Raw genomic sequence first — 18,281 nt, forward strand, 5'->3', positions numbered from 1 at the left:
ACTATCTTATAATAAATATTGTTATATCTTTTGTTTGTTTAATTCTTATCACCACCCACATCTATTTTTCTAGACTCCTTTTTTTCAGGATGTTCATACCTCATTGGTGTAGGAACGTGTTTCAGGCTAAATGGAGATTTTCCTATGATGCAGGATTTTGCATTTGAATTTTCTGAGCTTTCATTCTTTGTCAAAGATAAAAGGCAACAGTATATAGTTCTTTCTCCCACTCCTCCAGGCAGGGTTTTCTTTTTCTTTTTTTTATATTCTCACATACCAAATTGTTTCTGATGATTATAGCTGTAAATGTAATATCTCATTTAGTCCTAACTCCTCTGCTTCTAGCCAATTCCTTCTTGGTACCATTATTGCAGTGAAAATATTTCGTTTTTTCACTTCACCTTAAATATTTTGCTTTATCTTCAAAGTAATTTTTGCTGGACCCCCTGGGATGCAGGGATGACATTATCTGTTAGAGATATCTTTTATTTACTTCCACCTGTATGCCTTCCCTGATGAATATCCACTGCTGTGAATATTCTTTCCATCCATTTTGGGTTTTGAGTGTTAGCTCTTCCTGCTTTCTCTTGATACAGAGTTTATGCATTTGCTTCTTATAAATGTTGTGGCTGTTGGATGATTTCATGAAAAATAATGGAGGAAACAATTTCTAAAATACAGAAGTTTTTTCACTATATACAATATACACTTTTAAGAAGTGATGCCATCTTGAATAAGTAATTTATAGAAAAAATATAATCAGCTAATAAATAAAGCAATCAACATATAATATAATCAACAAATAATATACCTGAAACAATAAAAAAAATTATATTTGTAATTACATACTTGGATAAATCATTACTATTAAATAGTTTTTTGAACTGTAAAATGCTTTAGAGAGACTTGACAATTTCTAAGGTCACTTTCTGTTCTATATATTTAGGACTCCATTACGTGCTTCATCTAAGTCTAACTTGCTAGTTTAGTTAGAGTAGGGCCAATTTTTCTAACAAACTCTTTCTTTGGATGAGTGAATTCTGATTGTATAAACATTTTGTAAGGGATATATTTATGTTTAAAAAGTTAAACTTTCATCACATTTCTTAAAACCTCTTAACTGGAAAATTATTTATAACTTCCAAAAATTATGACATATAATTGTGCCTCAATGTTTCAAACTGTTTTAATATGAAAATCAACTGTGTTTTTTTCCCTTGCTGGGTTAAAAGGATGGAACACAAAATTTCATCTCACTTCTACAGAATTTTAAATATTAAGATTTCCCTTTCCTCAGTAAAATAAGAACTGATTTTAGGATTGTTGATGTTTCCAAATCTGGATTTAATAAACCATACATGTCTCTTACCAAATTAGAAGAAGAACAAATATTTTTAGAAGAGGTAATGTAATAGAGAAAAACAAACCTAACTCCATATTGGATCTATTCCTTTAGCTGTAACTTTTGTGCTCTGTTGCTCAGTTATGCTGGCTCTGCACCTTTGTAAAGGAATGCTGCCTATAGCCTGAAATATACATAATAGCTCTTTCTCGGGCTTCCCTGGTAGCGCAGTGGTTGAGAGTCCGCCTGCCGATGGAGGGGACACAGGTTCATGCCCCAGTCCAGGAAGATCCCACATGCCACGGAGCGGCTAGGCCTGTGAGCCATGGTGGCTGAGCCTACACATCCAGAGCCTGTGCTCCACAACAGAAGAGGCCACAACAGTGAGAGGCCTGCGTACCACAAAAAGAAAAAGAAAATAGCTCTTTCTCAAGGATCTGCTTGACCTTTAAAAGTATTACACTTTTCATTCATATAGAGATAAAAAATTGCAGAACAGAGAATAACATTTGTCTTATTGGAGGGTTACAGGAACATTGTGACCAGACCTACATGGACAACTGCAAGAACAAAGGATTATCACATCACTCCAGGTCTGTCCAGCACCAAGAAGTTTGCAACAACCAGCCACACCTCCTCCCCTTTTAGTATAAAAGGAGTCTCAATTGTAACTCTGGTAAAGATGGTTCTTTGGGACACCAGTCTGCCATCTTCTCAGTCTGCTGGCTTTCCAAATAAAGTTGCTATTCCTTACCCTAGCACCTTGTCTCTTGATTTATTGACCTGTTGTGAAGGGAGCAGTATGAGCTTGGACTTGGTAATAGTAGGAGATATGGTTCTTCTGGGAATCAGAAAAGAAATAATAATTTCACCTAAGAGAGAATTCATAGGAGTGGGAAAAGATCTATCGAGCCAGCTAGTTGATCCTGCTGAAGTCTGATAGTACTCATAGCCTGGAAAGAGCTGAGTGAGTGGACCAAGTAGAGCCACTAGGAAGAGACTTATGGGCAAGCTCTGGAGTCCTACTGGAAAGGAAACATGGCCCAAATGCTTCTCAGTCTCATTGGCTCAGAACAAAATATTATTATCATCTCTAACTGATCATTATCAAGACCCAATTAATAAAAAATCCACTTATTATAGCATATTTCCAAATGACTTTAATGATATATTCACTCAGATTGAGTAAATTTTAAATGTACAGATTAAATCAGGACACTGTTACTTTCAAGATTATTGCCTAGGGATCATGCATAATAGTCATTTATTCAGCACATTATTACTTTTTCAAAGAACATTTAAGCTCATGATCTTATTTACTCTCCATAATAAAAACTGACAGTGAAGTACAACTGAAAAAGTCTGGCCTAAGATGTAGGAATCTAAGACGCAATTTGGCTTTGGTTCCAAAGTTACTTAACTTCACTGTGAAAAGCCACTTAATTTCAGTATGCATCAAGAGTTGGAACATAGTTCTATTGTTTATTTTTTATATCCAATGTTAAATCCCACTTATTTGTTGAGCAAACACCATTTTCCTTAATCTGTTAAGAGTTTATATTGTTCAGATGAGACAAATCACTACAGTAGCTAAAGAGATGTGGTCATTGCCTGAATGTCAGTGATTTATTCATGAATGGACATACAAACCAATTATGACCAGTAACAAGTAATACCTGAGACTTTTGTTAGAGGTATAGAAAAGATATTTTCTTTCCCCTGGGATTAATAAACTGGTAGAATGTAAGCCTGGTAGTCTGAAAGCCTTCATATAGACAGCCTACCAGTAAACAAGGACAAAGTGAGGAAAATAGAATAAATACTGGTAAAGACAAGGACCTCTTGATTCAACATGAGTTCCTGTATTCAACCATGTTTGCCCAATAAATTCTTCTTTTTAAGCCAGTTTGACTTGCAATTTTCTTTTTTGCAAGAGGACAGGTCATGACTCATATACTTTCTTCAACTATAAAATCATAGAAGTACCTAGATGATGATTTCCAATGTTAAATCACTGTAATGCAAAACCTGAGTAAGTAATTAAAAACAGAATCTAGTCTTTCTAAGTGCCGGATTTTTTTGTTTGTTTGTTTTTCACTGCAAATTCATCAGCACCAAGAACAGTACTCAATACATATTTGTTGAATAAATAAATGGATTTTCATCTTAGAATGGGGAAGTAATTTTCTAATTCTGCCCCCCTTATCAGTGTACTAGAAGAAAAAAATTCAATATCATTTATTTGAGGTTGAGTGTGGTACTCAATTAAGCCTTATCTTTACTTGGTTATCAAACAATTTGGGGACCATGGGGTTCATTCTTATTGTCTTGAAATTGAAAAACACTCTCTATATATAGAGGTGACTCTCATTTTTCTTACTGGTGTGGCTGACCACAAATAGAGTTATACCTATGAAGATATAAAACATCTATTTCATCATAATTAGATCTTTATTTTAACATATTTTTCATAGGTTTATATTATGCATGAATAATTCTACAGTTATCAGATATTTATTGGGCACTTACTATGTGCTAGGAATTATGCTATTGCAACATGTTATAGTAGAAAGAGCAAAATAATTCCTCAGTCTCCTTCTCCATTAGATATGAACAATATAATGTTTACCTAATAGGGATTGTGAAGATAAAAAGATAGAAATATAATTATATTCAATACATGTGAAAATGCACTATAAACTCCAAAGATTCATATATACATCTAAGGTGTTTCTTAAGGAAAACTCAAACTAAGACTTAAAATTGGGTTGTATTTCATGAACATGTGTGGTTGCACTGTTCCAGGCAGAACCATTTCTGTAGAATTCGGTATGCATGTAGAATATGGTAGAATGTAGAATTCTGTAGAATGGTCCCCCTAGAACACAACTCTAGGAAGCATCATTCACAGGAATGATACAAAGTTGTCCTGGGTCACATCAGTAAAATGGTGCATTTATCTCAATGTTCTCTCATCTTACCATCACTGTAACTTTAGCCCCTGTTAAAGTATCCTACAACATATGTATATTCCAATAGGCTACTATATATATATATATATATATATATATATATATATATATATATATATATATATATATATATATATATATGTGTATATATATATATATATATATGTCATGTAACCACATGGATTCTGCTTTTTCATCTCCAGATTCAGCTTCCCACAGGGATGTCTGCTGTCAAGACTACTTTGTTTGAAAACTGGAGAGAGGTTCTCTGTCCCCCATGGCTGAACTGTCTCTCTCAGGCATAGGCATCACTTTATTGCTGCCACTAGCACTGTCACTTTTGCTGGGCCTTACTGCTGCCTCTTCCTCTACCAGGAACTTCCATCCCTGTTGTGATGGATACCTCAGAGCCAATGTGGCTCTTGCAGAAGAAGAAGAAAAAAAGCTATTAGTTCGAGCCTTTCATTAAAATATGGAAACATGGGAAAAGCTCATGACTGCTTTAAAAAGAGCAAGAAGCATAAAAACTTTATAAGAAATATGGAGGATGGCAAGGCAAAGTCGTTTTTTCAGAGAATTTTCACTGTTCAAATTGTTGAAAGCTGTGAAGAAATTGAGGTTGTGTTAATCATGGGACAAGATGCAGGGATAACAGGACTGAATCTATGATCAACTGGGTTTAGAAATAGGTATGGGGAGGAACAGTTGGGAGCTAAGTTCTTGCTAGTGTAGGTAGAAATTTTTTATTTCTTCAGCATCTTTAACACTGAACCCAGTGGTTTCTCCATGGACATATGTTCAATGCAGAAGTGAAGAATGCTTTTCTCACTTTTGCTCTGTTTTATCACAGGGTTATTATAAGGTCTCAGTTTACATCTCTTAAACCCTCCAGAGGAATTAGACACAATATGGGCATCTAGGTCAGAAACTAATTTTTGGACAAGTATAACACTGTACTTAGAATCAGCCTTCCTATTTTGAACTGAAATGTATCTTTCCAAAATTTGTATGTTGAAATTCTAAACCCCCAGTACCTCAGATGTGACTGTATTTGGAGATGGGGCCTTTAAAGAGGTATTTTAGTTAAAATGAGGTCACTATGGTGAACCCTATTCCAACATGATGGAAGTTCTTATAAGAAAAGAAAATTTGGAGACAGACATGTACCGAGGGAAGATCACATGAAGACACAAGGAGATGGTCATCTACAAGCCAAGGAGGGGGGCCTTAGGAGGCATCAACTTTGCAGGTACCTTGATCTCAAATTTCCAGCCTCCAGAACTGAAAGAAAATAAATTTCTGTTGTGTAAGCCATTCAGACCGTGTCAATTTGTTATGGCAACCTTAGCAAACTAATACATCTCCCTTCTGTGAGTTAAAATTTTGTTAATAAAGGAGGTCTGTTTTCATGTCCCCTTCATTCCTTAAAATAAATTCTCCCTCAAAAGCCTCTACAGTTCTCTGCCACATGAATATACCTACATATCCAGCAAGTCTGAAACCCAGTGTTGGAAGCAGCTTAAGCTTGAGAAGAGCCACACCCTCTCTCTTTTCAACTCAAACACTCTTATTATACTTTTAATGAACGGCCAGAGCACTATTGTTGGGCCCATCATTATAATAGATTCTCTTTTTTAGATGCCCAAAGAATTACTTTGCTATAAATCAGTCTATCATTTATGTTCACAGACATGAACTAATATAGAGTAAAGGGCAAACTCCACTTAAAGAGAGAGTAATGTAATTGTTCAACCACCTCCACTTTGTGATAACAGCTTTAGGAGAACCTCCCTATTGCTCATCTGTGTGCAAGTTTTGGTCAATACCTGAAGTAATGGTCTTGTCTTTAGGCTCACTTAAACATAAAAGCTTTGTGGTGTCAGAGAGAACTCTCACAGAAAAAGGAATTGACTACATAGCACACTTGAATATGCTTGTACTTCTAAATGAATTTGTAAGCTCATCCTGACTGAAGACACATCGGGCAACATCTTGCAGAGTTGGAGAAGAAAATTAAATGCACACAGATTGCACACTAATAAAGTGTGAATGCTCTTTTCTTTGCTCAGTGTGATTTAAAATCTCATTTTATGTTAGAATAATTCATTTTTCTCTCATTACAAATTAATAGGTAGACTATAAACACTGAAGTTAAACAGGAATGAATTTAAACAGTGACTCTCCTATTTAATACTGTAAGACACCCCCCCACCATACAGATTAGAATCTCCTAATCTGTAAACTAGGAATAATAATGATGTCTATTCCACAGTCATTGTGAAAATTATTAATGCACAGTGCCTGGAAATTCAGAAATGTTAAATACATGTTAGTCAGCAAAGGCAAAATTTTGGCATTACAATAAAGTTAAACTGAATATAAAATGTGCTTATATTGCATATTTTCATTGAGCAGGTATAAGAGTTTCCTAGGGCTGCCATAACAATGTAACACCACACTGGATGTCCTAAGACAACAGAAATTTATTCTCTCCTAGTTATGGATGCTAGAAGTCTGAATCAAGGTGTTGGTAAGGTTGGTACCTTCTAGAAGCTCTGATGGAGAAACTTTCTCATGTTTCTCTCCTAGCTTCTGGTGGTTACCAGCAATCCTTGGTGTTTCTTGGTTTCTAAACACACCACACACATCTTTGTCTCTATCTTCATAGGGTCTTCTTCTCTGTTTATCTTCACATGGCCTTCTTATTACTCCAGTCATTGGGTTAAGACCCACTGTAATCCTATATGACCTCATTTTCTGTTAACTATTGATAATTACATCTTCAAAGACCCTATTTTCAAATAAGGTCACATTCTGAGGTTCCGGGTGGACATGAATTTGGGTGGATGGCACTACTCAGCCACATACAGTCTGCCCTCTGTCTGCCCACCCCCCAAATTTATATCTATCCCACCTGCAAGACATTTATCCCATCCCAGCATCCCTGAAAATGTTAATTCATTCCTGCATTAACTCTATCATCTCAAAAATTTCCAAATCCGTCATTTAAATCATGTAAGCAAAGAATAGTTGATGATCCATCCTGGGGCAAAATTCCTCTCTACCTGTGGAGTGTGTTAAACTAGAAAACAAGTTGTTTGCTTCCAAAATACAATGGTGGGGCAAACATACAGTAGACATTCTCATTCTGAAAGGGAGGACATAGAGAGAATAAAGAAGTCACTGGTTTAAAGCAAGTTCACATCTCAGCAGGGTAAGTTGCATTAGGTTTTAAGGCCAGAAAACAAGCCTCTGAGGCTGGATGCTTTGCCCTCTGGGCCTGTGAAGGCTCCCCACTGGCTACAGTCTTTGGACCACCCTCAGAGTCATTTTTCCTTTATTTCATTCTATCTGTTTCCCTTTTCGTATAGGCTGTCAGTGTTTCTGTTGGTAAGAAATTCTCAAATATCTTGTCTGCCTTCCATGTATGTAAAGGGGATCCACATCATTAGACAGGATAATTTTCCACAGTTCTTTCTGGATATTCCTGTCTCTATTCCAGGCTTTTGCTGAACTGGTCCATGGGATCCACTGGTCACACACCTAATCTCTTCATGCAGAGGTTGTTCAGCTACAGTCTTGGAATTCTCCAGTGAATGCATTAGCATCTTTTGCAATATGGATAGTCTGAAAATTTTCTAAATCATCACTTTCTGGTGCCTTTTTGCTTCATAGTTTGTTCCTCAATTTACCTCTCTCCTCTTGCATTTTACAGCAAGAAGAAATTAATATAGCAATAAATAGCAAGAAGAAATCAAGTCATGCTTTCCATATTTTGCTTAGAAATCTTCTCAGCCAAGTATACAAGGTCATTGTTTACAAGTTCTACTTTCTATCCAACACTAGAACACAATTCAACTAAGTTTTCTGCCATGCTATAACAAGAATCAAGAGTCACCTTTCCTCCAGGGTCAATAGGATTCTCCTTATTATTGTTTTTTTTCTGTGAACTCACTAGAAACATCTATAACATTCATATTTCTACCAACATTCTATTTGTGATGAACATTCTGTTCAGGTATTCTCTAAGATTGTAGAAGCTTTCTCTAGCATCCTCTTCAACTTGTGTCCGAGCCTTCACCAGAACCACATTAAAAAAAAATTTTATTGGAGTATGGTTGTTTTACACTGCTGTGTCAGTTTCTGCAGTACAGCAAAGTGAATCAGCCATACGTATACATATATCTTCTATTTTTTGGATTTCTTTCCCGTTTAGGTCACCACAGAGCATTGAGTAGAGTTCCCTGTGCTATACAGTAGGTTCTCATTAGTTATCTATTTTATACATAGTAGTGTGTATATGTCAAGCCCAAACTCCCAATTCATCCTACCACCACCCCCCACCCACCTTGGTATCCATATATTTGTTCTCTATGTCTGTGTCTCTATTTCTGCTTTGCAAATAAGATCATCTATACCATTTTTCTAGATTGCACATATATGCATTAATATAAAATATTTGTTTTTCTCCTTCTGACTTACTTCGCTCTGTATGACAGTTTCTAGGTCCATCCATGTTTCTGAAAATGGCAAAATTTCATTCCTTTTTATGGCTGAGCACCAGAATCACCTTTAACATCCAAATTTCTACCGTCTTCTCTTTAAGGCAATATAACCTTATTCTATGAAGTTCCTCTATGCTTTACTTAATTCTAAAGCCACTTCCAAAGTTTTAAGTATTTGTTACAGCAGGACCTCACTTCCTATACCAAAATCTGTATGTTTCCTAGGGCTGTTGTAACAATATATGACAAATCGGGTGGCTTAAATCAACAAATTTATTCTCTCACAGTTCTGGATACTAGAAGTCTGAATTCAAGGGTTGCCAGAGTTTGTTTCTTCTGGAGACTATGGGACAGAAAACTGTTTCATGGCTCTCTCCTTGAATCTGGTGGTTGCTTGCATTCCTTGGTGTTCCTTGTCTTATAGATGTATTACTCTAATGTCTACCTCCATCCTCACATGGCTTTCTTCCCAGTATGTCTTCACATCATATTATTTCCAAATAAAGTCAAATTCTGAGGTTCCATATGGGCATGAATTAGCTATTCAACCCAGTACAGGGGAAATGTAATTAGGACATGGAGCCACAGTTAATGTAAATGAATGGAGACCACTTAATAAAACATTGCTTAGGACAGAATTTACCAGTAAGAGGCATCACTCTCCTCCTTCTACTTCCTGGAAAAGTATATTTTTCAATATGATATGCTTGGATAGAAACATTTAATCTTGTTAGTTTAAAAGGTTTTTAGGTTTTCTCAGAAAACTGGCACTTAAAATGCAGTCACAAATATATAGAACAAATACAAAACAACAAAAACTTAAAAGCATTTTCCCGTCTTTAATTCCAAGAGTAGTAAAGACAATAAAGGCTAAGGGAATTCAAAAACACCCCAAATTAACTATAAGCTGAAATCCTCACTTTATCCAATTCTTTATGTTATGCTTCAACCTTAATATAAGGTTTACATGAAAGGGAATTAATTTCACATTGCTTATTGTTTGATTTGCCAAACTAGTAATAATCGTCCTAGGGTACTGGTTGTTTTAATCCTTGACATTATGCAGATTTAAAATTTGAAGGCATGGTGAATGCTGTGGAGATATGTGCTGCTTCCTGCCGTGCTGGGCTGCTTTGAAAAGAAACATCCAGCTTCTTGGCCAGGGCCTCCAGTGAGCAACGTGACTGGGAAGAAGGGCTCCAGTGTCTCCTGCCAGCCACTCTCCCTGCAACTCATGAGGGTGAAATGACTTTGAACAAGGACTCAGAAGAATAGTATGACCGAAGTAAGGAGTATTGTGATGGAGAGAACAGTGAAGATGAAAGTAAAATGAAGCTGAATAAGCAGACAGGAATGGGGGAAGTGATAAAATAGTCAAATGCCACCTGTTTCCTATTATTCCCACTGCTAGCAATTCCTTGCTTAGAGACGGAGAGTTATGTAGAAACACTTGTTCAGTATTCACTCCTGTGCATTTGGTCTAGAAGCAAGAATATCCTTACGTTTACCTTGTGCTTCTTTTGCTTGGAGGTGCTTCTTTTGCTTCGTTTCTGTGCGAGGACTTTCTCTAGTTGTGGCAAGCGGGGGCCACTCTTCATAGAAAGGTCATTTTCTATTGTAAGATTATTTGTATTAAACTTCATTAACATATGAGGACTTGGCCCCAAGCATGAGCTCTTAGGTAATTCTGATATACATCTTTTATTGTAATTAAAAACTACTAGAATAGAATTATAATTTGTTACTTTATATACCCTTCCATGATCCTCTATCCCCTGGCTACAGTAACTAGAGTAGCACAAGCAAGACTACTACATGTTAACTTGCTTTTGCAAAACCTCCAGTTTCCTACCAAGTCTTCCCTAGTTTCAGAGGTTACACAGGGAGTAGGGTTGCAGAGGGGATTCACATATTCTCATAAGCAGTCTTGACAGCATCAAGGTGAATTCATTTCTTATTATGTTCCTGCTGGGACTTGTCTTTTGTTGTATCCACCAATAAGATTTTTGCCACCTGTATGCTTCTAGCAGTCCATCAGCCTACATTTGGACACCATTGCTATTGCCACAGATAACTGCCACCCTGCTGCAAACGTGCTGGACAGAAGGAAACTCCCTTGTCTCCAAACTCAATTTCCCTGTGCCCACTGCCCACCAAACAGAAGTGAAAAAAAACCCCTCTTATTCCCGTTTGAGTTTATTTATTACATTGATTCTAAAGAAGTACTACCCGGTGAATTCCGGGGAAGATGGCGGAAGAGTAAGACGCGGAGATCACCTTCCTCCCCATAGATACACTAGAAATACAGCTACACGAGGAACAACTCCTACAGAACACCTACTGAACGCTGGCAGAAGACCCCAGACCTCCCAAAAGGCAAGAAACTCCCCACGTACCTGGGTAGGGCAAAGCGGAGAGATTCCTGCAGAGAGGATCCGTGCCGACCGGCACTCACTAGCCCGAGAGGCTTGTCTGCTCACCTGCCGGGGCGGGGGGCGCTGGAAGCTGAGGCTCGGGCTTCGGTCAGAGCGCAGGGAGAGGACTGGGGCTGGCGGCGAGAACTCAGCCTGAAGGAGGCTAAGGCGCCACAGCTAGCCGGGAGGGAGTACGGGAAAACTCTGGAGCTGCCGAAGAGGCAAGAGACTTTTTCTTCCCTCTTGGTTTCCTGGTGCGCGAGGAGAGGGGATTAAGAGCGCTGCTTAAAGGAGCTCCACAGACGGGCGCGGGATGCTGATGCCGCCACCGCCAAGAGGTCTGTGTGCGAGCGCAGGTCACTGTCCACGCCGCCCTTCCGGGAGCCTGTGCAGCCCGCCACTGCCGGGGTCCCGGGATACAGAGACAGCTTCCCTGGGAGAACGCACGCCACGCCTCGGGCTGGTGCAACGTCACGCCGGCCTCTGCCGCTGCAGGCTCGCCCCGCACTCCGTGCTCCTCCCTCCCCGCAGCCTGAGTGAGCCAGAGTCCCCGAAGCGGCAGCTCCTTTAACCCTGTCCTGTCTGAGCGAAGAGCAGATGCCCTCTGGCGACCTACACGCAGAGGTGGGGACAAATCCAAAGCTGAGACCGTGGAGCTGTGAGAACAAATAAGAGAAAGGGAAATCTCTCCCAGCAGCCTCAGAAGCAGTGGATTAAAGCTCCACAATCAACTAGATGTACCCTGCATCTGTGGAATACATGAATAGACAACAAATCATCCTAAATTGAGTAGCCAGGAGTCAGTGCTGTGCCTCTGAGGTGGAAGAGCCAACTTCAGGATACTGGTCCACAAGAGACCTCCCAGCTCCACATAATATCAAACGGCGAAAATCTTCCAGAGATCTCCATCTCAACACCAGCACCCAGCTTCACTCAACGACCAGCAAGCTACAGTGCTGGACACCCTATGCCAAACAACTAGCAAGACAGGAACACAATGCCACCAATTAGCAGAGAGGCTGCCTAAAATCATAAAAGCTCTGCAGACACCCCAAAACACACCACCAGACGTGGACCTGCCCACGAGAAAGACAAGATCCAGCCTCATCCACCAGAACACAGGCACTAGTCCCCTCGACCAGGAAGCCTACACAACCCACTAAACCAACCTTAGCCACTGGGGACAGACACCAAAAACAAAGGGAACTACGAACCTGCAGCCTGCAAAAAGGAGACCCCAAACACAGTAATATAAGCAAAATGAGAAGACAGAAAAGCACACAGCAGGAGAAGGAGCAAGATAAAAACCCACCAGACCTAACAAATAAAGAGGTAATAGGCAGTCTACCTGAAAAAGAATTCAGAATAATGATAGTAAAGATTATCCAAGATTCTATTTCCAAGATCCAAAATCTTGGAAATAGAATAGACAAAATGCAAGAAACAGTTAACAAGAACCTAGAAGAACTAAAGATGAATCAAGCATCAATTAAAAACACAATAAATGAAATGAAAAATACTCTAGATGGGATCAATAGCAGAATAACTGAGGCAGAAGAACGGATAAGTGAGGTGGAAGATAAAATAGTGGAAATAACTGATGCAGAGAAAAATAAAGAAAAAAGAATGAAAAGAACAGAGGACAGTCTCAGAGACCTCTGGGACAACATTAAACGCACCAACATTCGAATTATAGGGGTTCCAGAAGAAGAAGAGAAAAAGAAAGGGACTGAGAAAATATTTGAAGAGATTATAGTTGAAAACTTCCCTAATATGGGAAAAGAAATAGTTAATCAAGTCCAGGAGGCACAGAGAGTCCCATACATAATAAATCCAAGGAGAAATACAACAAGACACATACTAATCAAACTGTCAAAAATTAAACACAAAGAAATCATATTAAAAGCAGCAAGGGAAAAACAACAAATAACACACAAGGGAATCCTCATAAGGTTAACAGCTGATCTCTCAGCAGAAACTCTACAAGCCAGAAGGGAGTGGCAGGACATAATTAAAGGGATGAAGAGAAAAACCTGCAACCAAGATTGCTGTACCCAGCAAGGATCTCATTCAGATTTGATGGAGAAATTAAAACGTTTACAGACAAGCAAAAGCTGAGAGAGTTCAGCACCACCAAACCAGCTTCACAACAAATGCTAAAGGAACTTCTCTAGGCAAGAAACACAACGAAGGTAAAGACCTACAATAACGAACCCAAAACAATTAAGGAAATGGGAATGGGAACATACATATCAATAATTACCTTAAATGTAAATGGACTAAATGCTCCCACCAAAAGACACAGAGTGGCTGAATGGATACAAAAACAAGACCCATATATATGCTGCCTACAAGAGACCCAGTTCAGACCTAGAGACACATACAGATTGAAAGTAAGGGGATGGAAAAAGATATTCCATGCAAATGGAAACCAAAAGAAAGCTGGAGTAGCAATTCTCATATCAGACAAAATAGACTTTAAAATAAAGACTATTACAAGAGACAAAGAAGGACACTACATAATGATCAAGGGATTGACCCAAGAAGAAGATATAACAATTGTAAATATTTATGCACCCAACATAGGAGCACCTCAGTACATAAGGCAAATACTAACAGCCATAAAAGGAGAAATCGACAGTAACACAATCATAGTAGGGGACTTTAACACCCCACTTTCACCAATGGACAGATCATCCAAAATGAAAATAAATAAGGAAACACAAGCTTTAAATGATGCATTAAACAAGATGGACTTAATTGATATTTATAGGACATTCCATCCAAAAACAACAGAATACACATTTTTCTCAAGTGCTCATGGAACGTTCTCCAGGATAGATCATACCTTGGGTCACAAATCAAGCCTTGGTAAATTTAAGAAAATTGAAATTGTATCAAGTATCTTTTCTGACCACAATGCTATGAGACGAGATATCAATTACAGGAAAAGAGTTGTAAAAAATACAAACACATGGAGGCTAAACAATACACTACTTAATAACAAAGTGATCACTGAAGAAATCAAAGAGGAAATTAAAAAATACCTAGAAACAAATGACAATGGAGACACGACGACCCAAAACCTATGGGATGCAGCAAAAGCAGTTCTAAGAGGGAAGATTATAGCAGTACAATCATACTTTAAGAAACAGGAAACATCTCGAGCAAACAACCTAACCTTGCACCTAAAGCAATTAGAGAAAGAAGAACAAAAACATCCCAAAGTTAGCAGAAGGAAAGAAATCATAAAAATCAGATCGGAAATAAATGAAAAAGAAATGAAGGAAACGATAGCAAAGATCAATAAAACTAAAAGCTGGTTCTTGGAGAAGATAAACAAAATTGATAAACCATTAGCCAGACTCATCAAGAAAAAAAGGGAGAAGACTCAAATCAATAGAATTAGAAATGAAAAAGGAGAAGTAACAACTGACACTGCAGAAATACAAAAGATCATGAGAGATTATTACAAGCAACTCTATGCCAAGAAAATGGACAACCTGGAAGAAATGGACAAATTCTTAGAAATGCACAACCTGCCAAGACTGAATCAGGAAGAAATAGAAAATATGAACAGACCAATCACAAGCACTGAAATTGAAACTGTGATAAAAAATCTTCCAACAAACAAAAGCCCAGGACCAGATGGCTTCACAGGCGTATTCTATCAAGCATTTAGAGAAGAGCTAACACCTATCCTTCTCAAACTCTTCCAAAATATAGCAGAGGGAGGAGCACTCGCAAACTCATTCTACGAGGCCACCATTACCTTCATACCAAAACCAGACAAGGATGTCACAAAGAAAGAAAACTACAGGCCAATATCACTGATGAACATAGATGCAAAAATCCTCAACAAAATACTAGCAAACAGAATCCAACACCACATTAAAAGGATCATACACCATGATCAAGTGGGGTTTATTCCAGGAATGCAAGGATTCTTCAATATATGAAAATCAATCAACGTGATACACCATATCAACAGATTGAAGGAGAAAAACCATATGATAATCTCAATAGATGCAGAGAAAGCTTTCGACAAAATTCAACACCCATTTATGATAACAACCCTGCAGAAAGTAGGCATAGAGCGAACTTTCCGCAACATAATAAAGGCCATATATGACAAATCCACAGCCAGCATTATCCTCAATGTTGAAAAACTGAAACCATTTCCACTAAGATCAGGAGCAAGACAAGGTTGCCCACTCTCACCACTCTTATTCAACATAGTTTTGGAAGTTTTTGCCACAGCAATCAGAGAAGAAAAGGAAATAAAAGGAATCAAAATCAGAAAAGAAGAAGTAAAGCTGTCACTGTTTGCAGATGACATGATACTATACATAGAGAATCCTAAAGATGCTACCAGAAAACTACTAGATCTAATCAATGAATTTGGTAAAGTAGCAGGATACAAAATTAATGCACAGAAATCTCTGGCATTCCTATATATTAATGATGAAAAATCTGAAAGTGAAATCAAGGAAACACTCCCATTTACCATTGCAACAAAAAGAATAAAATATCTAGGAATAAACCTACCTAAGGAGAAAAAGACCTGTATGCAGAAAATTATAAGACACTGATGAAAGAAATTAAAGATGATACAAATAGATGGAGTGATATACCATGATCCTGGATTGGAAGAATCAATATTGTGAAAATGACTCTACTACCCAAAGCAATCTACAGATTCAATGCAATCCCTATCAAACTAGCACTGGCATTTTTCACAGAACTAGAACAAAAAATTTCACAATTTGTATGGGAACACAAAAGACCCCGAATAGCCAAAGCAATCTTGAGAACGAAAAATGGAGCTGGAGGAATCAGGCTCCCTGACTTCAGACTATAATACAAAGCTACAGTAATCAAGACTGTATGGTACTGGAACAAAAACAGAAATATAGATCAATGGAACAGGATAGAAAGCCCAGAGATAAACCCATGCACATATCATCACCTTATTTTTGATAAAGGAGGCAGGAATGTACAGTAGAGAAAGGACAGTCTCTTCAATAAGTGGTGCTTGGAAAACTGGATAGGGACATGTAAAAGTATGAGATTAGATCACTCCCTAACACCATACACAAAAATAAGCTCCAAATGGATTAAAGACCTAAATGTAAGGCCAGAAACTATCAAACTCTTAGAGGAAAACATAGGCAGAACACTCTATGACATAAATCACAGCAAGATCCTTTTTGACCCACCTCCTAGGGTAATGGAAATAAAGACAAAAATAAACACATGGGACTTAATGAAACTTAAAAGCTTTTGAACAGCAAAGGAAACCATAAACAAGCCCAAAAGACAACCCTCAGAATGGGTGAAAATATTTACAAATGAAGCAACTGACAAAGGATTAATCTCCAAAATTTATAAGCAGCTCATGCAGCTCAATAACAAAAAAACAAACAACGCAATCCAAAAATGGGCAGAAGACCTAAATAGACATTCCTCCACGGAAGATATACAGGCTGCCAATAAACACATGAAAGGATGCTCAACATCTTTACTCATTAGAGAAATGCAAGTCAAAACTACAATAAGATATCATCTCACACCAGTCAGAATGGCCATCATCAAAAAATCTAGAAAAAATAAATGTTGGAGAGGGTGTGGAAAAAAGGGAACACTCTTGCACTGCTGGTGGGAATGTGAATTGGTACAGCCACTATGGAGAACTTTATGGAGGTTTCTTATAAAACTACAAATAGATCTACCATATGACCCAGCAATCCCACTACTGAGCATGTACCCTGAGAAAACCATAATTCAAAAAGAGTCATGTACCAAAATGTTCATAGCAGCCCTATTTACAATAGCCCAGAGCTGGAAACAACCTAAGTGTCCATCATCGGATGAATGGATAAAGAAGATGTGGCACATATATACAATGGAATATTACTCAGCCATAAAAAGAAACAAAATTGAGCTATTTGTAATGAGGTGGATGGACCTAGAGTCTGTCATACAGAGTGAAGTAAGTCAGAAAGAGAAAGACAAATACTGTATGCTGACACATATATATGGAATTTAAGAAAAAAAATGTCATGAAGAACATAGGGGTATGATAGGAATAAAGACACAGATCTACTAGAGAATGGACTTGAGGATATGGGGAGGGGGAAGGGTAAGCTGTGACAAAGCGAAAGAGTGGCATGGACATATATACAGTACCAAACGTAAGGTAGATAGCTAGTGGGAAGCAGCCTCATAGCACAGGGAGATCAGCTCGGTGCTTTGTGACCGCCTGGAGGAGTGGGATAGGGAGGGCGGGAGGGAGACGCAAAAGGGAGGGGATATGGGAACATATGTATATATATAACTGATTAAATTTGTTAAATAAAAAAAAAAATAATAATAAAGAAGTACTACCCAATATTCCAATGTCTTACAGAGTATTTAATCAAACAAGCTCCCTCTTTTCAATTTTATTGGGTTGAAGGGAGAATTAGTAGCTAATAAAAGCATATTTCTAGACAAAATTCAAAAGAGTTTGAAGTGCAAAGTAATTCTTCCCCTAAACCATTTTGTTAACTTTGGTGGCATTGGTTTTTACATGATATTTTGAATGGTATATCTATATGTTTTCCCACTAAAATCACAACATAAAAATCATACTCCTATGCAATAATTTTTTTTAATTTAACATAACTTGGACATTAGCACATACCTAATTGTTTATGATAGCTGCCTTCAAAAGGTCATTTTCTATTGTATGATAATAATTGATTTTTAAATATTTTAATTCTTTGCTATTTCCAGAAATAGCTAAAATTAATATCCTCATACAATATATTTTTCCACTTGTGGGAATCTATCTGGAGGATACATTCCTGGAAATAGAACTCCTTGGTCAAAGCCCATGTGCATTTAAAATTATAATAAATATTGCCACGTTGTACACCATAGGAAGCTATACCTGAATAAACTCTGCAAAAATGTTTCCCCACATCTATACTACTTTTTGACCTTTGACAATCTGAAAGGTGAAAAATATAATTTCTTTAGTTTTTTTTGTTTGTTTTGGGTTTTT

Source organism: Hyperoodon ampullatus (genome assembly GCF_949752795.1).
Source record: "Hyperoodon ampullatus genome assembly, chromosome: 5".
In the NCBI taxonomy this organism is placed as follows: domain Eukaryota; kingdom Metazoa; phylum Chordata; class Mammalia; order Artiodactyla; family Ziphiidae; genus Hyperoodon; species Hyperoodon ampullatus.